The sequence below is a fragment of the Pipra filicauda genome, unplaced genomic scaffold, assembly GCF_003945595.2.
Source record: "Pipra filicauda isolate LSUMZ 115617 unplaced genomic scaffold, ASM394559v2 scaffold1078_size30947_pilon, whole genome shotgun sequence".
Lineage (NCBI taxonomy): Eukaryota > Metazoa > Chordata > Aves > Passeriformes > Pipridae > Pipra > Pipra filicauda.
Window position 1 is genome coordinate 1 of NW_024103516.1, and position 21,527 is coordinate 21,527.

Here is a 21,527-nt window from a genome sequence, read left to right on the forward strand (position 1 = left end):
CAGGCAGCATCCACCTGATGAACTGCGTCTGTATTCCGTAGGAACACTGTCATACAGCCCGCCAGAGTGGATCTACCTCAAGCGCTACCACGGCGAGGAGGCGACCATCTGGTCCCTGGGCATCCTGCTCTACCAGATGGTCTGCGGGAAGCACCCTTTCCGCAAAGGCACCAACACCATCTGGGACCAGCTCCCATTCCCAGCACGGGTCTCTCCAGGTGGATACCAATCTCTGTGGCACGGGGGGAATAACGGTGTTGGGAGAGGGCAGCGGGCTCACGAGGACGCTGCTCTTGAAGCTGTTTGTGTCCCATGGGTGGCTGGAGGAGGTGGCCTGTGTCCTGCCATCCTGCTCTCCTCCAAAAGGGAGAATCGATGGAGAAGTTTGGGCACAGCTCTCAGCACAGCCAGCACAGCCTGGGCACGTGGACAGTGGGACAGAGGGGACAGGATCCTTCTCCAACTGACCGACCATTTTCCCCCCAGGCTGCCAGCACCTTATCAGGTGGTGTTTGTCCATCCGCCCCTCGGACAGGCCAGCACTGGAAGACCTGTTGTGCCATCCTTGGGTGCAGGGCATTCCCCTGCCCTAGAAGACGGGAGAGATCCACGTGCTCCCTTTGATCCAGGGGCCTGGCAGGTAACACCTCCACACATCTCTTGGCAATAAGAACCAAAGGAAACCAGACTTTTTTGTCAGCCTGTAGCACTGAGGGGGGGTCATCCCACGGGAACACGCCCCTCTTTGTGCTGGAGCTGGGCTGCAGACCTGGTCTCCCAAGTGCTGGTGGCCACCATCCAACCTGGTTTTGCTCGTCCCGCTTCACAGACAGCTGGGCCCTCGGCAGAACGCTGACAGCCTGGTCTGGCCCCCAGGGAAGGAGAAGGGGCCTCTGGAGAAGCTGTGCCGGGTGGGCCTGCTGCTGGAGACATCGAGGACGACGTCGAGGATGACAAGCTCTCAGCTGACCTGGACGCCGGCGAGCTGAAGAGGATGGCCTTTGATTCTGGCCCCTTCCTCCAAGCCGTGCTCCACACGCCGTTTGCAGATGAGTCCACACCCAGGGGGTGCTCCCGGACACGGGCATTGCTCAGCCTGGCTGGGCACCGAAGGTTCCCCTTTGCTGATGGGGAACCTGAGGAATTCTTCAGCCGGCTGCCAAGCTGCTTCTTGGCAGGAGGGCGGGCGGGTGCTCTGGGCTGGGTGTGAAATGGGAGCCCGGCTCTGCCCCCAGCCTCTGCCACTGCCCCTTTGCTGGGCGGGGCTGGGGCAGGGGCAGCCAGCCTGCCAAAAACAAACCCCCGTGGGGGGAGCAAAGGCGGGGCTGCAGAACACCAGCTGCTTTGGGCTGCAGGCCAGGAAAGGCTTGGGCTGCCTTGGCTTAGGAGCCTTTCTTTGGGCCAGTGCAGCAGGGCAGGGAGAAGGCCTGGGTTTTCCTCAGCTGGAGGAGGTGGGGTTTTCCTTTGGCCTGCAGGGTTTGGGCCTTCCTCAGAACCCTGACAGAAGGTTAACATTTTACCTTTTTTTCTTGTTTCCGCTTTTGGTTTGTAATCTCTGTTCATGAATTTGTTGTTTGTTTTCCAGGGAAGAGTTGGAGCTGGTGCCCAGTCCGGGTTGGGAAGGGCTGGGACCATCCCTGGAGAGGATCTGACGTCCCCTCTGAGAAGGCTGAGGACATCCTTTGGGACACGCTCTTCTTGCGGCAGCAGATCTTGTGAGGTAGATGCTCATCTTGCCCATCTTGTCAGCAGGAGTGGGATAATGGCTTTGGGGAGATGGCAGCAGGCACATGAACATCCCGCTCTTGCAGCTGCTGAGGAGGTTGATCTCCTGGGCTTGGCTGGAGGAGGTGGCACCTGTGTTGAGTAATTGCTGAAATCCAGTCGATCTGGGATGACCCCAAATGACAGTTTAGTTTTCAGCTTGCTCGAGCTGCATCTCAGCAGCTTTTGGGTATCATTTTTGGCCCCCAGACAGGACACCTCTGCCTGATCTCCCGCGGATCCGAGGGATCTCTGGATCTTCACGCCAGCACCAGGACTTTGCTGCAGAAGAGCACAGATCCCCAGCCCAGTCTGGGACACAGGTAAGATCCCACTGGATAACAAGGCATTCTTTTTGGGAATCCTGCCCATGTCAAACGTATGGATCTTTCAGTGCACTGGGGGGTTCTTTGGTATTTTGGGAATCCTGCTCATCTGAGACCTGTGGATCTTCCAGCACTTTGGGTGGGTTCTTTGGTATTCTGGAATTTGGTCTCTGGCTTTGTTTTATCAATCACTATTGTTCTGTACTTGTATTTGTTTCTGTGTTGTAACATTTTGGGTCTACTGTTTAGAGCTGGGAAGTGGGCAATCTGAAGGGGGAATTTGGAAGAAGTCCCCCCTTGGTTGCATTTTGCAATATTGGATGAAGATTGGCGGCCCCCCCGGAGGAACAGCTCCCAGGGAGAATTTAATGGAGTGTTGGAATCAACGGGTGGCTGTTCTGGAACACTGAATTAGAATCCATTGTTGCAGTTGATGCTGTTTGAGAAGGGGAACAGAAGTGGAGGGAGGTTATGTCTGGTGATGTGTTTTTCACTTTGCAGAACCTGTGAAATGGCAGAAAGATTGTGGTGTGAATGCAGCGCCCTCAGAGCCCTTGGTGTGAGCCTGGAAAGGAAAATCAAGCTGAGGGACAAGATCAGCCTAATTTGGGGACATTGTTGGAGGCTGGAGTTGCAGTTCTGGAAGAAATCCCTGAGGAAATGGTGCCCCTGGGGAGAGGAAGAGGACGAGAGCATGGGCAGCCTGCTTCAAACATCCCCCCAGGAGACCTGGGATCAGTCCCTGTGCATCCTGTAAGAAAGATGGACACTGGAAATGGGATTGTCCACAACTGAAACTTCAGAACCCTCCGAACCCTCTCGTGGCATCACTGAAGACGACTGAGGGGGCACCAGAGGATTCTTCCCCATCAGAACATCTGGTTCCAGCCAAGCTAAGCACAATTGTTTGTGGCTGTGGGAACTTGTTCCTCTGTGTTAAATGCAGGGAAATGAAACTCAAGGGACAATTCTAGAACAATTGTCTGGTGTGCCAGGGAATTGGGAAACTGGGCCATTTTTAATGCTGTGGCTTTGAAACTGGGAAAACAGTGGTCGACTCCCCAGTTTTTGTATTTCCCCAATTCCCCAAAGCCTCTGCTTGGGAGAGATCTCTTGGCAAAATGAAATGCCACAATCCCATTGAAAAATGGTCCAATATAGGTTATTATTGCAGAGCCTAATTCTGGGGAAGTTTCTAGTTTTGCATGAGAGTCTCCAGAAGCAGAAGTAATCCATCTGCCACCATCACTTGGGGATGCAGTGGTTCCAACAGGATGGGCTGGAGAGGTGCCTCCATGATCCAAGAGAGCAGAACCCGTGAGAATTCCAGAGAAACCTGGAGTGGGGTTGGTGAGGCCAAAGCAATGTCCTTTGCAAATAGAAAGTTGTAAGGGATTCTCACCCTTTGTAGAACAATTGATGAAATTTTGCTTGTGAAAAGAAGGTGAATCTAAATGGAATGCTCCAGTTTTGCCAGTCAAGCAGGCAAATGGAAGGCTATGCCAGTTAGTCCAAGACCTCAGAGCTGTAAAGAACAGAGTAGAAGATATACAAGCAGTCGTAGCGAGTCCTTACACTTTGCTCACTCCCCTAAATGAAAGTTTAATATGTTTCACAGGATTAGGTTTGAAAGCTGCCTTTTTGTGTCTCCCTTTGAGTTGGGAAAGTCAAGAGCTTTTTGCTTTCCAATGGGAAAATGCAAAGCCGGGGAGGAAAACCCATCTGACTTTGGTGGTCCTCTTGCAGGGGTTTAAAAATAGCCCCCCAATATTTGGAAGTCAATTGGCAAAGGGACTGGAGGAATGGAGAAGTCCAAACCCACCCTCTTGGAGCCTTATTGCAGTGTGGGGATGATCTTTTGATAGCCACTGATGCTGAGCAGCAACGTTGGGGTCAGACTGTGGCCCTGTGGAATTTCCTTGGGCTGAGTGGATATGGGGTATCCCAAACACAAAGTGCAAGTAGTCCAGAGCCCAGGAGCCTCCCCGGGCTTTGGAATTCTCCAAGGACAAGGGAGGCTGGGCCAGGAAGGAAAAAAGCAACCTGTCAACTGCCCCAGCCCCAGCAAAGGAAGCCCAGAGCGGGATTGCTTCCAGACTAGAGGAGAAGTGTATTGGGGCAGAGCTGACTTAGGAGACAGCCCCTTGGAAAGTCCTGGTTGGGATTGTTTCCCAGGGGGGGCAGCTTTGTCCGGCATGGAAAACAATTCTCTGGATGCACAGAACTCCCCACCACCAGGTCAGAGATCCTGACAGAGATCCTTCTCCCAGTAGAAGAAAATGAGTCTAGTGCTAAGGATTGTCAACTCCTTGAAACCTTAGAGCAAACTTTGCTCCAGGAGGCTGGGCAGTTCCCCCAAGTGGGCAAATAATAGTCCCTGAGCCAATCTCCTGTGACCTGGTGGATGGGGAACATGAGGGGATTCCTTGGAGTGAAGCAAATTATTGAAACATTTGCCCAAGTGGGTTCTTGGTCCAAAACTGACCCCAGTTGTACAAGCAGTGAGTCAGCAGTGTGGTGTGTGGAAGAGAAATAATCCAAACCCTGCCACTGGAGTGGGAACAGGTGATGGAAAATGCAGAAATGCTGCAGGTGAATGTTGGCAGATGGATGTGACTGAATTGCCCAGAAAAGGGGGGTGTAAAGATCTCCTGGTCTTGGGGGATACCTTCTCTGGGTGGCCAGAGGCTGTTCCTTGTTGCACTAAGCAGGTTGGGAAAGAGACTGCAATCCTGTTCAGTGCAATCCTCCCTGTATTTGGGATGCCTTTGGGAATGTCATCAGACAGAGGTTCCCACTTGACTGCAGAAACAAAATGCTTCACTCTTGTTTTGCTCTTCTGACAACAGTTCAAACACTGTTGACGTGGGAGGAAAATTTACATGTCTTTTTAGTGCCAAAGGTGATCCAAGTGTTGCCCACAAGTGTCTGTATTAAGTAAGCAAGACTCTGTAAGGAATCTGGAAACTGTGTGTGTAATGTAAAGCCCTGTGTGGCTGTCACTGAGGTGCTGAGGCTGAACAACAGCCCCTGAGCCAAAGCTGAGCTCTAGATGAACCTTCCAACCTAATGGGCTGTGTCTCCATGTATCTGCTCCTGAGCTAAAACTGGGTCTATTTGTTGGTACAAATGTGGTGGGATGGGACTCCACCTGTGTATCTGCTCCTGAACCAAACAGGTGTGCTTCTTAGGAAGATCTGTTAGTCTGGGCTCATCAGTGAATCCTGTTTGTATCTGTTCCTTAACAAAAGATGTCTGATTGTGAGCAAAATCTGATCTTTCTCTTTCTGTATCTAGAGAGTGGTCGAGGCCATGGCAGTCGATGTCTGGCCTTGTTTGGCAGTGGCTGGTGCAGGGGGAGCCTTGGTTTGGGAGAAGTAGAACATTGCTGCCAAGATTCTGCTCTGGCCAAATAAGGAACAGTAGAATCTTAGAGAAGTCCTGGAGAATTGGATCAGGGCTGGAACTCAAGCAAACAGGATGTGAGCTGAGCTCTGGGGACCCAGAGAAGATCAAACCAAACATGACGGTCTCTGTGGGGAAAAGCAGTGATGCTGAGAACCGAGGTCAAGAAGCAGACACCTGAGCTTTGGGGGGCACCAGATGCCAAAAAACCCACCAGAGACCCCCAGAGAAGACCCCAAATGACCAAATAGGGACTTGCAATAGGGGTGTGACTGTGTAAAGCACAGTAATGGACATGTGTTCAGTAAGGGGGAATATCCAATGCCTCTGGAATCAGTGGGTGTAATCCCAAGCCCTGCCTGTGTCCCTGAGCAGGCTGGACTAGAAGAACTCTCCTGCAGGCGTCCAGCACGCTGCCCTAAAGAATGCCTGCTTCTTAACACCTCCCAGCTGGGGTTAAGGACTTGCTTTCTGCTGCTTTTGGAGACCATTTCTGGCCCCAGATGGGACCCTCTGCCTGATCTCCCGTGGATCCGAGGGATCTCTGGATCTTCACGCCGGCCCCAGGACTTTCCTGGAGAAGACCACAGATCCCTGGACTGGTCTGGGATGGGGGAAGATCCCATTGGATAATAAGGCATTCTTTTGGGGAATCCTGTCCCTCTAAGACGTGTGGATCTTCCAGCTCTTTGGGTGGGTTATTTGGTGTCCCCCCATTTGGTCTCTGGCTTTGTTTTCTCCACTGATCCTTGTTTTGTGTTTGTATTTGTTTCTGCACTGTAACATTTGCCCAAGTGGGTTCTTGGTCCAAAACTGACCCCAGTTGTACAAGCAGTGAGTCAGCAGTGTGGTGTGTGGAAGAGAAATAATCCAAACCCTGCCACTGGAGTGGGAACAGGTGATGGAAAATGTAGAATTGTTGCAGGTGAATGTTGGCAGATGGATGTGACTGAATTGCCCAGACAAGGGGGGTGTAAAGATCTCCTGGTCTTGGGGGATACCTTCCCTGGGTGGCCAGAGGCTGTTCCTTGTCACACCAACTTGGCTGGGGAAGTGAGTGGAATACTGTTGAATCCAAGAATCCCTGGATTCGAGGTACATTTGGGAATGTCATCAGACAGAGGTGCCCACTTGATTGTAGAAGTGGTCCAGCAAGTCAAATCAGGGATGCATTATTGCAGAATTCCAAAGGCCAGAGCCCCTTGGGTAATTGAGAGGTTGTCTGAGAAGAAACCAAATGCTCAAGTCTGCTTTGGCTCTCCTGACAATAGTTAATTGGGTCTTGACTTGGGAGCAAAATTTACATCTCCTTTTAGTCTCAAACGTGACCCAAGTGCTGCCTCCAAGGGATTGCTGGGTGTGCACTCCTTTACCTGAAAAGACAAGGAAGCCATTCACCATTTCTGCCTTCCCTGTTCTGGCAGAAATGATTCCTGGTCACTGGGTGAGCACTTGTGTTCCCCAAAAAGTAGACCAGCAGTCAGTGTGCAAGTATCCCCCCCACCTCTGACAATCCTGCCTGGGTCCAAAGCTGTGACCCCCACTAAAGGAACAGGACAAGTGGATTGTGTTAATGAGAGTGGCCCGTTGGTGGGAAATCACCCCCAATGTCCTCAAACCCTTCCTGCTGGGGAAATGACTGATCCTTGGCCGGTCCCCAAAGGAACGGGGTGGGACTGGTGTGTGGAAATAACACCTGTGAAGGGTTGCCCCAAAGCTGGAAGGGCATTTGTATTTCAGCTTGCATCAGGATTCAGTGCTGTAGCTGTTCTAATGCCTTGAGCTGTAAAATGAAATAAAGCTCCTAAGACACTCTATCCCTTCAGGAGCTTAGTCTGAAAAAAGGGGGGATTTGATGTGGGATATAGAAGACTGCTCCCAACATTTCTCTATGGCCAATCTTGGAGAGGTCCTGGAGAACTGGATCAGGGATGTAACTAAGCAAACAGGATGGAAGCTGAGCTCTGTGGGCCCAGAGAAGATCAAACCCAAACGTTCCAGTCTTTGTGGTGAAAGGTAATGACACTGTGTCTGCTCAGAAACGAGGTCAAGAAGTGGACACCTCAACTTTGGGGGGCACCAGATACCAAAAAACCCACCAGAGAGCCCTGAAGGAGACCCCAAAGGACCAACTAAGGACTTGCAATAGGGGGGCTGACTGTGTAAAGCAAAGTAACATCTATGTCTTAAGTAAGGGAGAATATCTAATGAATCTGGAAACTGTGTGTGTCATGTAAAGCCCTGTGTGGCTGTCACTGAAGTGCTGAGGCTGAACAACAGGCCCTGAGCCAAAGCTGAGCTCTAGATGAACCTTCCAACCTAACAGTCTGTTTATCCCTGTACTTGCTCCTTAGCTAAAACTGTGTATGTTTGTTGGTCAAAGATGTAGTGTGGAAAGACTACCTGTGTATCTGCCCCTGAACAAAATAAATGTGCTTATTAGTGAGATCTGTGAGTCTCAGCTCATTAGTGAATGATATTTGTATGTGTTGATTAATCAAATCTTATGTCAGATTGTGAGCAAAATGTGATCTTTATCTTCCTGTCTTTAGAGAGTGGTCAAGGCCCTGGCAGTGGATGTGTGGCCTTGTTTGGCAGCAGATGGGGCAGGTTGACTGCCTGGGTTTTCCCCTTAAGCCCTGGCCAGGCTGTGGGTGGAACCCAGGAGGAGAAGGGAGCCAGATGGTTTTGCACACTCGTAGCTCTGTGAGCTTGTTTCTGCAAGGCCAGAAAAGCTGGACCCCCTCCCAGCACAGATGGAGCCCTCCCCTACGAGTGGACGCCCTGGGTGGGATTTCCCGTGCCCGGGAGGGGTTCTCCAACCCTTGGCTGCGACCGGGGCTCCCCCGCTGCCCTGCGGGCCTGGCTGAGGGGAACAGATGAGGGCAACTGGGCAGGGAGCTTTTCTACTCACTCCAGGCACTCTTGGTAGGAACGATGAGGTGCGTTACTGAGCTCAGCCTTTTGTCATTCTTTGCTGCTTTGCACTGCAGGAAAATTACACACTTGTTCTCCAAAGTTGGTGTCGGTGTCTCTTGTGCTGACCCTCGTCGCAGGCAAAAGAGTTCCCTGGGGCCCTGCAGTGTCACAATGGTCCCCTGATTCCATGGGACAACATTCCTAATTTACTGTCTAGACTGGAGGAAAATCCCAGGAAGGGCCGTGGTTTGTTAGGACTTGCTTTATCTGAATGAGCCCCGGGGGGCTTTTGGTGCTGAGTCCTTGAACCTCAGGTACTGAGGGGAGATTGCACAAACCTGTCCAGAAGTGAAAGTCAGAAGGAGAACCCAAAGTATCTCAAAGCATTAATGGGTCCCACTGAGGGCCATTCCCAAGACAGGCTCCTCATGGACTGGTTGGAGGAGAGGACTGGAGGCCATGATTGCACAAAGCTCTCAAAGGCTCAGTTTCCAAAGGAAATCCCAAAGCTCCTTAAAAACCCTGGAGGACCTACTGACAAAGCCTCTCAAGGGACTAATTAAAGCAGAGAATTGGAGACCATGATTGATCAAACCTCTCCTAGACTCAGAGTCAAAAGGAAAGGCAAAGGACCTGAATAAACCTTTAGTCCCTTCAAGCATTAACGAGCCCCATTGAGGGCCCTTCCTGACCAAGCCTCTTCAGGGACTCATTAGAGCAGAGAACTGGAGGTCAGGGTTGCACAAACTTCTGCGAGATTCCAAAGCAAAACGCCAAAGGCCTTGGAAAACCCTGCAGTCCCTTGAAGCCTTCAGGAGCCCCCCAAGGGCCATTCCTGACAAAGCCTCCCCAGGGACTCTCCAGCAGATCCTTGGGGGCCGTGAGTGCAGGGAGGCAAAGGCTCTGTGCAGGCAGCTGAGATGTTGAGCACAGCCTGGCTTGGTTGGAGGCAGCAGAAAGGCCCAGCCCTGACCCCCAGCCCGGGGAAGGCAGATCCTGTCCCTCCCGCCTGGCTCAGGGCTCTGCCGGGGGCACTGCCTTGGGGGGTGACGCTGAGGGAAGGACAAGGGGGTGCCAGTGCCCAGCCTGCCCGGGCCCTTTGCTGTGCCCTGCCAGCAGCAGCCTCCCCGTGCTGTGCCCAGGCTGCTCCTTTCAGCTGCGGGCACAGACAGGGCCCAGCTGTGCCTGCTGCTGTCCCATCCTGCGCTCAGCACCAGGGACGGGGCAGCCCAAAGAGAAGCCCCGTTGCTGGAGTGAGCCCAGGCCCTGAGGCACAGGGGATCTCCCAGGGCTGTGCCAGCCAGGGGCCTTGTGCTGGGCTGTCACAGGCCAGGGCAGGGGCAGCTGGAGAGCCCCTGGCCCAGCCCTGAGTCACGGGCTGAGCCATCAGCTCCTGCAGAGAGAAGGGACCTCACAGGCCCTTGCCCAGGTTGAGGGCAGAAATGTTCCTCAATGGAACTGCTGTGTTTATCCTGCTGCATTTGACAGCTGCACTTCTGCCTCTCTCTCACTTGGGCCTTCAAAGAGCTCTCCAAGGAAAAGCTTCATTGAGTCCCAGAATACCAGAGGCTGGCAGAGCCCCCTGAGCAGCCCTGCCCTGGCTGTGGCTGGGCTGCAGTTCCCTTTGCCCAGAGCAGCCCCTGTCCTGCTGGGTTGGTGCTCGTGGCTGCAGCGCTGTTGGTCCCAGCCCAAGGCTTTGGCTGTCCCTGGGCAGTGCTGGCCCCGCAGGAAGCGTCTCTGCAACCACCCCCACCCAATGGGCTCTGCTGGGCAAGTGTTTCACAGGGGACATGGCTGGGACAGCTGGGCTGGACTGACCCAAGGGATATTCCATTCCATGGGATGGCATGATCAGCAATAAGCTGAGAGAAAGGAAGGCAGAAAGGAAGGTGGGCAGGGGGCAGACGTGGATGTCCTTCATTAGCACATTTGTCTTCCAAAGAAACCTCTCCATGGACTGAATTCTTGCCTCCCAGGGGTTTTCTTGGTTTCTGCACGTGGCCTTTGCTTTTTGCTTTCCTCTCTCCAGTTAATCTCCCTTTCTGTTGACCAAGGATTTCTTCACCTGCTTTTCTCCTCTTGTCTGACTGAGGAGGGGAAGGGAGAGAGCAACTTGGCTGTCCCTGGATGGCCAGACAGGTTTAACCACAGTCACCTTGCCCAAAGCTTCTCTTCTAGGCACCCCCAGAAATGTCAGGTGTCCACACCTGAGCTTGGTTATGCCCTGCTCACCCCCTCCCCCAGGGCGGTCAAGTGCAGAACCCATGTGGATCTCTGCAGTGACAGGGGGATGCCAGGAATGATCAGTGTTGGAGGCTGAAGGGAGTTGAACAGGGGACAATTGGGAAAAGCCCCCCATGGGGACTGGCCCAGAGCATGCGCAGTCCCTCAGCACCTTCCCGGCCACAGCTCCTCATTGGCTGCCCGTCCGCTCGCTGTCCCATTGGCTGGCTATTGGCTACACTTGGCTCCATCGCACTCTCCCATTGGCTGGCCCTTCGCGCCACCACGCAGCTTCCCCATTGGCTGCCTCTGGGCAGCTCCCCATTGGCTGCTCCCCGGCAACAGGGCTGCTCTCTTAGCAACAGCACCGACCCTTCGACCTGCACTTTAATTCAACTGGGCCAGTTCCAGGGCAACTCCACATCCTCCCCATCCACCGCAGCTTCACATTTTCCCTTAGCAGTAGCAGTGGAACATTGGCCCAACAGCAACTTCACCTTTTCCCTTAGCAGAGTTCCAAAGCCTTGGTGCCACAGCCGGGCTGCTGCAGGAGCCGAGCTCCTTGCAAAAGCCCCAGGAGGCACCCAGCAAGCCAGCAGAGGCAGGCAGAGGAGCAAACAAGAGAAAAACTTGTGACAATCAAAAAATGGGAGAAGGTGTGCCCGGCGGATCTCGCTTGGAGACCGGGGAACCAGCCAAGGGACACTCGGGGCCCATCTCGGTGCCAGGAGACCTTTGCTTGGATCCTGGTGAAGGGGCCAGGGGGCATCCAGGGGTCCCACGGCGAGGGGATTTAAGGCCGTGCCCGGGGACTGTGGGGAGCTGTTGCAGGACTGCTGCGGGAGCTGCTGCCACCCCCTTCCCCTGCGGGTTGGGTTTGTTCCTCGGAGGCTACAAGGCGACCAGGGCAGAAGCCCAGCAGAGATCTACCAGCTTGCAAGGCAGCGGCACTTCCTGGTGCTGCTAACTCCTGTCCTGTGCTTTTAACAGTTCCCCTTAGCTTGTCCCACTGCCCTATCTCCCTTCTTTCTCTCTGCTCTTTTGTGTTCCAAAACAAAGTGGAATTCTCGTTTTGGGATCCAGCATCTGGCCTCGTTTGTGCCTTAACCTGGCTTATGGGAGTGTTTTAGAACCTGGTTCCCCTCTGCATCGAAGCGGATCGGAACAGCTGGGGTCCCCAAATGGAGAAGGAGGGGGGTGGGACCCACAAAACTGAGAGAAAGGGGGAGGTAGGACTCCCAGATTTAGTGGGAGCAACTGGGGCAGCTGGAGTTTGGGGGTCTGACGGGAAAGGGGTGGGAGAGGGGGGAAAAGGGACGAGCTTTGCATCGTCAAAGTGAGTGAGAAGGGGCTGAGACCTTGAACTGAGCAGGGTGGGGGAGGGGGCCACCCCCAAACCGAGCTGTGGGGGGAGCAGGGGATTGCAGGGAGGGTGGGAAACGGGTGGGACAGTGAGGGAAAGGGTGAGAAAGGGCGTAGGGGGTCCCATGGGGGTCCTGTAGCAGGATGCTCTGCCTGGAATGGGGTAAAACAACTCCAACAAGGCCCTGTTTGCAAAACCCCCGGCAGGAAATGAAGAAGGGGAGTCACGCTGCTTTTGGGTTGAATAATGCTGAAACCAGCCTGACTCCTCAATTCCAAAGGGAAACATCCTGAGAGAGAGGGGAAGATGTGGCAGAGCTGGGAAAATCCCCGGGCAAAGGAACAAAGGTGACACCCCTGAGAACTTCTCCAAGGCTGCTGGGCTGGCACAGCCTGGACACACCTGACTGACAGTCCAGCACTTTATACGAGAAAAGCCCCAAATTTTAAGGGCAGGGTCTTGTGACGTGTCCCATCAGACCCCCAGGGATGGACAGGGACTCCCCCAGTGTGGATCCAACCCCCCTGAGCTCCAGGGAATCCCTCCAAGCCTCATGTGATGGGGGACACAAAGGGACCCCTCGACCTTCTGTCCCACCTCCCTCTTCCCCCCTCTCCCTCCTCTTTCCCAACGTCCCCCCAATCTCCAGACCCTCCGTGCTCAGCCAGGGGCTCCCAACCCCTCCCACTTAGGCTGGGGGTCGCAACCCCCCTCACACTCAGTTTTGGGGATCCCACCCCTTTTCCCTTCTCTCCCACCCCTTTCTGATCATCCCATCAAACCACAGCTTCCCCGTGCTCTGCTCTGGGGGTCCCACCCCCTCAACCGCTCAGCTGAAGGGGTCTCACCCCCTTTTCCCACCTTTTCTCCCCTTTCCCCTCCCTTTTCCCTGTCATCCCCTGTTGCCGGTGGCAGTGGAAGGCTTAGACAAAGTTCATTAAAGAAGTCCTGCCCTTGAGTCCCGAGGTGCAGAAAGGACTCCCTGGCTTTCTAAACTCCTGCTCAGAGAGGAGCCTGGGGGCGGCTGGATCCAATCTCAGCCCCGGATTATGCCAAGGGTTGGAATTTAAGGAATTACAGAGCTGTGATTGAACCACTTTTGTCCTGCAGGTTTTAATGATGGAAAATCAGATATATTGATATAAAATGAACTCATCATTATCACAGATGAACAGACAAAAAATTTTAATCAGAATTATTTACTACACAATAAAACACTAAAACTACCAGTAGTACAGGATAAGTACAATATAATTGAAGGAATTATACTAAAACTGGCAAAAAATTAATAACTATTAAGTAGACATTTGATGTAACTCCCCCAGACCAAGGCTCCTGGGGAGATCTCTTTTGCTCACCCTCGAGGACTGACCTTGGGGGGGTTCCCCAGCCAAGGGGGGAATCTCCAACCATACACCCCAAGAGGGGTTATGTTGGAAGAACCTGCCCCTGGGAAAGGGGACTGGAACTTTACAGTATAAAGTGATGGACTGACAGCCCTTGGACTCCAGGGGTTGCCTCACCATCAGGATGTTAATTCAGGGTTGAACCCAGACTGGTTCCAACATCTCCTGGCCTGGCCTGGGCCCCTCTCAGCTCAGCACTGATACATTTGCAAATAGGGCATTGTCTTGGTCCCATTCCAGGGGGGAATGTCCTGCCACAGTGTCCCAGTGTGCCTGTAATTCCATCAGGCCCTGCAGTGTCACAATGGTCCCTTGATTCCACAACTTCCCAAATGTTTCCAGGTTCCTTTGGTTCCATGAGGCCCCCATGTCACAAAGGCCCCTGGATTCCAGGAGTTTCCACAGTGTCTCAGGGTCCCTTTTTTCCAGGAGGCCCTGCAGGCTCCCAATTGTCCCTTGATTGCAGGAGGTTCCCAAATGTCTCAGGGTTCTTTGGTTCCAGGAGGCCCTGCAGTGTCACCTTGGCCCCTTCATTCCATGCAGGCCCAGGCAGAGGAACCCCAGCACGGAGCCCCCGACCCCCGTCAGCATCTTGGGGGGCGGCGTCCGACGGCAGCTCGGGGTGGGGGGGCAGCTGGGGGCAACTGGGATATACTGGGAGAGACCAGGAGTGACTGGGATCATCCTGGGACTGACTGGGATCATCCTGGGACTGACTGGGAACACCCTGAAAGTTCTGGAGGGGCTGTTTTAAGTGAGCTCTGGAAAACTGTCCTGGCTGTGCAGGGCAGGGAATGCTGATGTTCTGCAGGCCCCCAGCTCTGCTCTCTGGCTCCTGGTTTCCCTCGTGCTGGGCAGTTTGAGCCCAGGCAGGGGCAGCCCTACAGGAGGTTGTGGTGCTGCAGGGCCCAGGGGCTGCACCCCGAGGAGCTCCTGCCCCAGGGGCTCAGGGACCTGGCAGTCTGTGCTGCTGGGGGCAGGATCGTGCCCCGGGCTGTGGCTCCTGGGTGCAGAGGAGGAAGGAGAAGCACAGCTTTGGTCCCCACTCTTGTGGCCGGAGGTGCAATAGGCTGGGCTGGGGGTGGTGGCCTGGCTGGTCTCTCTTTGGCCTCGGTTGTGGGGTCTGCAGGGCCAAGTTTTGCCCTGCCCTGTTTGCAGCCTGGTGCTGACCCACTGCTGGGGCCCCCGGGCAGGTGGGTGTTTCTGCCCTGGGCTGTTCTCACTCACACCACATGTATGTGAGGGGGCACTAAGGTGTGTTCTCCTGCCCTGGGAGAAATAGCTCTCATTAAAATTTCGGAGATGGCCAAATAAGTGAAACAAAGAACTTTATTAACAGCGTTGGGTGCACCCAACTCGTGACCAGGTTCCAGCACCCCCAGGATGGGAGGGACGAGCCCTTTTAAGACCCTTCGATTTGCAGAACCACTCCCTCGCTCCTCCCATGCCAGGCCTCGCTCTTTTCTTCCTTCACAGGCCATCTTTGCTTTCTGCTGCAGTCCCTTGGTTGTCCCCATCCCCCTGTCAGGTTGTTTCCCTGCCCCGGCCGCACGGTCCCTTGGCAGTGAGCCCAGGCTGCTCCCACCACCTCACGTTCTTCCCGGCTCACCTTGGCACTGCAGCAGTGAGGAAGCAGAACTGTCAGGAGCAGTAGGCAACAATGAGCAGCAATGGGCAACCCCAACAGAGCTGTGTGGAGCAGCAGGTAGGCAGGACTGTAAGCAGCAGCAATCAGGAACTTTAAGCAGAACCACAAGCAGCCCACCAGTCCCTGACCACAAAATGGCTCCTCAGCTTTCCAAACAAAATGGCCCCCAGGTGTCTGCGCACGAGGCAGCCCTGGAAACCCCTGCTTGTGATAAAACCTCCTCCCTGGAGCACAAACCGGGCCATTTGCAGTGGGACCTGCTGGGGGACCTGCCCTGGTCCCCGTGGCTCTGCTCTCTGGGGACAGGGAGCCTTTGGGGACTCCCTCACAAGCCACCCCCACTCATGTCCTGCTGGTCACCCAGGTGGCCCTGGCAGTGCTTGGGAACATGACTGGGATGGGGGGTGTGCCCACCCGTGCCAGCAGGGAAGGGCACAAGTTCCAGGGGGGATGTCCAGGGAGACAGGACACTGCAGAGGAAGGGCCTGGGGGGTGCAGAGTGACAATAGAGAGGGGAGGGCGGATCTTTGGCATCCCCTCCTCTGCTTGCTTCAGGCTTCAAGAAGACACCACAGGAGAAATCACATGGAGAAATATTTATTGATCAAAGACTATTAAAAGCCTCAGAAACAGGGGGGAAAACGTCCTTCCTGGGGGACACCAGTCCAAGGAAACTCCTGGTTTCTGTCCAGGCAGGAGCAGGTGCCCGTGGGCTCCAGGGGGTCAATGCAGATAAAATCACTGGGGGGGCTCCTTCAGCAGCAGCATTTAATGCATTTGGACAGGCCAGGGACCATCTCCATGTCCTGCACAGAAGGGCTTCACCCTCCTCAGGATCCCTGAGTGACACAATGACACCAAAACCCAGGAATGACAGAGCAGCTGCACCCACTAACTTGGATTTTCCCTTTTTCAAATGTCATTTAACTCACTAAATCCATCTCTTGCCTAGGAATGGTACAGCACAGTCAGGCACAGAAAGAATTTGAAGGGCCAACACCCATTTACCAATTCCAAATTTTAATGGTTGAAAGAAAGGCCCATTTTCCTTTTGCTCTGTGCCACCAACAACAGGAATCGTTTCTGACTAAATTGTCCTTTACTCTTATTTCAAACCCAACACGCCACTCCAGGATCTCCCAAGAAATCCATGTTCTCCCTCCCCAGTGTCCATGGAGCAGAGGTTCAGCTGGGGATGACACCTCTGGGCCCCCACACACCTTCCAAGGGCAGGAGCCTTCCTGCCTGGCCGGGAGCCCTGGGGGGAGTCCAGGCTGTGGCAGCTCCTGTTTGTCCCTTCCCCACGCACATTCCAAATCCCTGCTCTCACACTAAACCCTCCAAAGCTTTCCAAACCCAAATCCTTTCCTCTGCTCCTCTCTCACTGGGACCATTTCTGCCTCCTTCCCCTGCAGCTGGAGGAACCTCCCCAGCTGCTGCTGCTCCCTGGCATCAAACCACACCTTCCCAAACCCTGACTATTGCTCAGTTCAAAGAACAAATCTAGAGATTTCAGTTCACTTCTCTTTTCTCTGACAAAACAACAGCAACTGAAAAAACGTATTATAATCCACAAACTGAATCTCTAATTCACTAATCACTAATTGAATATTGGCACAATTAACACAAATCCAACCCCTGCAAACACTAAAGCTGACACTAAAGAATGCTCTGAACACACAATCCCAGCTTAACAGCTGCTGTGGCAATTTACCTTCCTTCAAATATTTAATGTGCATCAAATGCTTTAAAATGCACACAAGAACAAACTACTGCATTTAACACTTACAGCAAGTGAATTTTCCTTTTTTATATCTATTATGGGCATCCCTGAGTCAGACAGGATTCTAATACTATAACACACACTCCCAGTAACACACACTCCCCAAACACTTCACTTTCTCCAGCACTGACCATTGGGTTTGACAAACACAGTTCCCTGAGCAAAGCCCTCCCCAAAGCAGCTCTATGGGCAAGAGCTCTGTGTGTGACTGATCTGTGGGCAAAGCACACCTGGGGCCTGGAACCCACTCCCTGAACCACACCTGGGGCCTGGAACCCACCCCCTGACCCACACCTGGGGCCTGGAACCCACCCCCTGAACCACACCTGGGGCCTGGAACCCACCCCTTTCACTCAGTCAGTAGGGATTTCTTCTCATAAGCCAAATATCACACTCCTTCTTTTACAGTTCTAGCATCACTTTCACAACCCAATTCTATTCTATTCTGTTCTAGAGCTCCATTTCTAGGATGCTTAGGTATACCTTTTCTATGCTCAGCAATGCCTTAATAAAATTCCAGGGATCTTGCTTTGAACTCACCAGATCCAGGGACTGAGATCTCCCAGAAGAATATTTTCACTGCTCGCTGGAGTCCTCAGGGTCCCGGAATCCCTGGAGGGTCGACAGCATTGTCCCACCTGGCTCACCAAGAATTGTCCCTGAAAAGCGTTGGGAAGAAATGAAACCCTCCAACGCCCCTGGGAAGTGTTGGTGAGCCAGGCACTGCTTTGTTCTGGCTCCCAGAGACAGGGAGCCAATCATTCCAGCCCCACCTGTCCCTTTCCAGACTTTTCACACATTTCTACATTTGAACAAACAAACAAATTCATGTTCATTGCTTCTAATTTACCCCAATTAATGAACTAATGAATTCTCTTCATTAATTAAGACTCTAATTAGTAGTCTATCCTTAACTGGCTAATTTGGTCCACGTTCTTTGGTCCTGTTAGCCCTCCTCCTCAGACACAGAGTCAGCTTTGGAGTCCTTCCAGCTCCAAATGTCTTCCCCTGCAAAGAACCCCCTTTCCTGCAGCCCCACCCCCAAAGCAGTGCTCAGCCAATCCGAGCGCGCAGCGCTGATGACTCATCAGTTGCCGGCCAGACCCGCAGCGCCCAGCGCTCCCCGGACCCCCCCAGGGTCCCCCCTCGGCCCCAGCGCCCCCCGGGACGGGAATTTGGGCAAAGGGGAGGTGGGGGGTGCCCAGGCCGGGCCCCCCCGCGCCGCCCCGGCCGTGGCGGCTGCGGCGGGGGCCGAGTGCGGGCGGGAGCGGCCAAGAGCCCAGCGCTGCCCCATCCCGACCTGCCCCAGCTCCCACGGGAATGGGAGGAGTGGGAATAGGAGGGGAGGAGAAAGAGAGGGAGGGAGAGGAGGAGGGGGAGGGGAAGGAGGGGAAGGAGGAGAAAGAACGCACGTGGATGCACCGCCCGCTGTATCCGCAGCCCCCGCGTCCCGGGAGCATCGCCCCCCGCATCCCGCAGGTGACCGGGGAGGGGGAGCTCGCCCCAAATATCTTGAGGCACTCTGGGATTTTTTTTGGGCTGCAGGGGGATGTTTGGGTCTTGCAGGACCCCCAAGCTGAGCCGCAAATGCCCCTTGGGGGGATATTGGGGATCCCCGGGAGGTGTTTTTTGGGGGTCCCGGGGTGGGTTCCTGGCACAGCCCCGACGATGAGCAGGGGGATGTTGGGTCCCCGGAGCCACGTGGCGATCGCCGGATACCGGCGGGGAGTGGGGGGGACACGGGACAAACCCACCGGCTTTGGGGACCCCTGGGACAGGCGGGGGTTGGAATCTGAAACGGGGGCCCGGAGAGGGGGAACTCCCGGCAGTCTGGAGAGGAGGGGGGAGCAGCGAGGGCGGTGGGGGGAGCCGGGACCCCCGGCAGCCTGGAGAGAGGGCTGGACACCTTGGGATCGCCAGCACCCCGAAGGCGAGAGTCAGGGGAGAAGGGACCCTGGGACCCCGAAAGCCCCCGACCACCCTAAAAGGGACCCCGGAGAGGGGAGCCCCCGGGACCCCCGGGACCCCCAGCAGCCCAGAGAAGGGGGATCCCCAGAATGGCAAAGTGAGGAGCCCATAAAGGAAGGACCCCTGGGATTCCCGGGATCTCCGGCAGCCCAGAGAGGGCGGGAACCCTGGAGAGGGGGTTCCCCAATACATGTGAGACCTCCAGCAGCCCACCCAGGAGGGACCCCAGAACCCCAAAGTGGATGGACCAGCGAGGGGGAACTCCACTGCTGAGAGGGTTGTTTTGGGCTGAATCTTGGTGGTTTGGAGGTTTTCTTGGCCAGAAGCCGCCCAGTAACATCTAGAGATGGCCTTGGGCAGGAGGAACCCACAAGCCAATGCACTCACACTTTGTTTTTCCCCACACAGCAGGATTTCTCCTTCCCAAACCTTGGCCAGATGGAGGAGGAGGCTGCGAGGAAGAGGAAGATGCCCCAGGACCCCCAGGCAGGTGAGGAGGAAGTCAGTGCCCCTTTGCCCCTGTCTTGTCCTGTATCTCCCAGCTGAGCATCGCCCCCGGCTGCAGGACAACCCCGCTGCTGCCGCCGTCCTGCCGGGGCCGGAGTTGGGGGGATGTCCTTGGCCTTCCCTGTGGGCCGGAGGCAAATCCCCTCCCTGTCCTTCTTCCCTCCTGCCCCAGGCCCCGAGCTGAGGACGGAGAGCCCGGAGGACAAATCCCCCCGGCAGAGCCTGGTGGGAGAGGCCGTTTTGAAGGGCTCCACGGCGCAGGAAGGCAGCGGGGAGGGAAAGCCACGAAGGTACCCCAGGAGGAGGGTCTCCAAAGCCAGCCCAGGGTGCTCTGAGGAGGAAAGACCCACCCTGTGCCGGGAAGGCGACGAGGGCTTGAGCCAGAGCCCTGACCTGGATGTCCATGAGCAGCCTCACACCAGGAAAAAGCCCTCCAAGTGCTTGGACTGTTGGAAGAGCTTCAGCCAGAGCTCCCACCTGATCTGCCACCAGCGCACCCACACCGGGGAACGGCCCTACATGTGTGGGGAATGTGGGAAGAGCTTCATCTGCAGCTCCAACCTGATCTGCCACCAGCGCACCCACACTGGAGAACGGCCCTACAAGTGCTTGGAATGCAAGAAGAGGTTTCAGACCAGCGGGAATCTCCTCCTGCATGAAAGGACACACACAGGGGAGAGGCCCTTCCTCTGCACCCACTGTGGGAAGGGCTTCATCCAGAACTGGATCCATCCCAGGGTGATGAGAGAGCTGGCAGAAGAGCTTGCCAAACCGCTCTCCATCATCTTCCAACAGTCCTGGCTCTCTGGGAAGGTCCCAAATGATTGGAGGTTGGCGAATGTCACTCCAATCCACAAAAAAGGCTGCAAGCAGGACCCTGGCAACTATAGGCCTGTCAGCCTGACCTCGGTGCCTGGCAGGGTTATGGAACAGATCATCCTGAGTGCAATCACACAGCACCTTCAGGATGGACAAGGGATTAGACCCAGCCAGCATGGGTTTAGGAGGGGCAGGTCCTGTCTGACCAACCTGATCTCTTTTTACGATCAGGTGACCCACCTGGTGGATGAGGGGAAGGCTGTAGATGTGGTCTATCTAGACTTCAGCAAGGCCTTTGACACTGTCTCCCATAATATACTCCTGGAAAAGCTGGTAGCCCATGGCTTGGACAAGTATACCCTCTCCTGGATTAGGAACTGGCTGGAGGGTCGGGCCCAGAGAGTGCTGGTGAATGGAGCTGCATCCAGCTGGCGGCCGGTCACCAGTGGTGTTCCCCAGGGATCAGTGTTGGGCCCAGTCCTGTTTAACATCTTTATTGATGATTTAGATGAGGGGATTGAGTGTATCATCAGCAAATTTGCTGATGACACTAAATTGGGAGGGAGTGTCGACCTGCTGGAAGGCAGGAGGGCTCTGCAGAGGGATCTGGATAGACTTGAGAGATGGGCTGATTCCAATGGGATGAAGTTCAATAAAGCCAAGTGCCGGGTCCTGCACTTTGGCCACAACAACCCCCTGCAGTGCTACAGGCTGGGCACAGAGTGGCTGGAAAGCAGCCAGGCAGAAAGGGACCTGGGGGTACTAATTGACAGGAAGCTCAACATGAGCCAACAGTGTGCCCAGGTGGCCAAGAAGGCCAATGGGATCTTGTCCTGTATCAAAAATAGCGTGGCCAGCAGGAGCAGGGAAGTGATCCTTCCCCTGTACTCTGCGTTGGTGAGGCCACACCTTGAGTATTGTGTTCAGTTCTGGGCCCCTCAGTTCAGAAAGGATATTGAGGTGCTGGAGCGGGTCCAGAGAAGAGCAACAAGGCTGGTGAAGGGACTGGAGCATAAGTCCTATGGGGAGAGGCTGAGGGAGCTGGGGTTGTTTAGCCTGGAGAAGAGGAGGCTCAGAGGTGACCTCATCACCGTCTATAACTACCTGAAGGGAAGTTCTAGCCAGGTGGGGGTTGGTCTCTTCTCTCAGGCACTCAGCAATAGGACAAGGGGGCACGGGCTTAAGCTCCGCCAGGGGAAATTTAAGTTGGATATCAGGAGAAAATTCTTTACAGAGAGAGTGATCAGGCATTGGAATGGGCTGCCCAGAGAGGTGGTGGATTCACCATCCCTGGAGATTTTTAAACGCAGATTGGATGTGGCACTGAGTGCCATGATCTAATAAATGGACTGGATTTGGACCAAGGGTTGGACTCGATGATCTCGGAGGTCTTTTC

General features: G+C 54.6%; 2 long non-coding RNA genes across 2 annotated transcripts; one reads left to right on the forward strand and one right to left on the reverse strand.

Annotated features, from left to right (window-relative positions):
- Nucleotides 1-45: 45 nt before the first annotated feature.
- LOC113995466 lies at nucleotides 46-5,304 on the forward strand. Its single transcript, XR_005563161.1, has 5 exons — nucleotides 46-218; nucleotides 487-640; nucleotides 830-1,720; nucleotides 1,975-2,087; nucleotides 2,592-5,304. It is a non-coding gene; the product is annotated as an uncharacterized LOC113995466 (long non-coding RNA).
- Nucleotides 5,305-15,635: 10,331 nt separating this feature from the next.
- Nucleotides 15,636-17,796, reverse strand: LOC120323069. The gene is made up of 2 exons (XR_005563162.1): nucleotides 17,378-17,796; nucleotides 15,636-15,893 (listed from the first exon to the last, which is right to left on the reverse strand). It is a non-coding gene; the product is annotated as an uncharacterized LOC120323069 (long non-coding RNA).
- Between the last annotated feature and the right edge of the window lie 3,731 nt (nucleotides 17,797-21,527).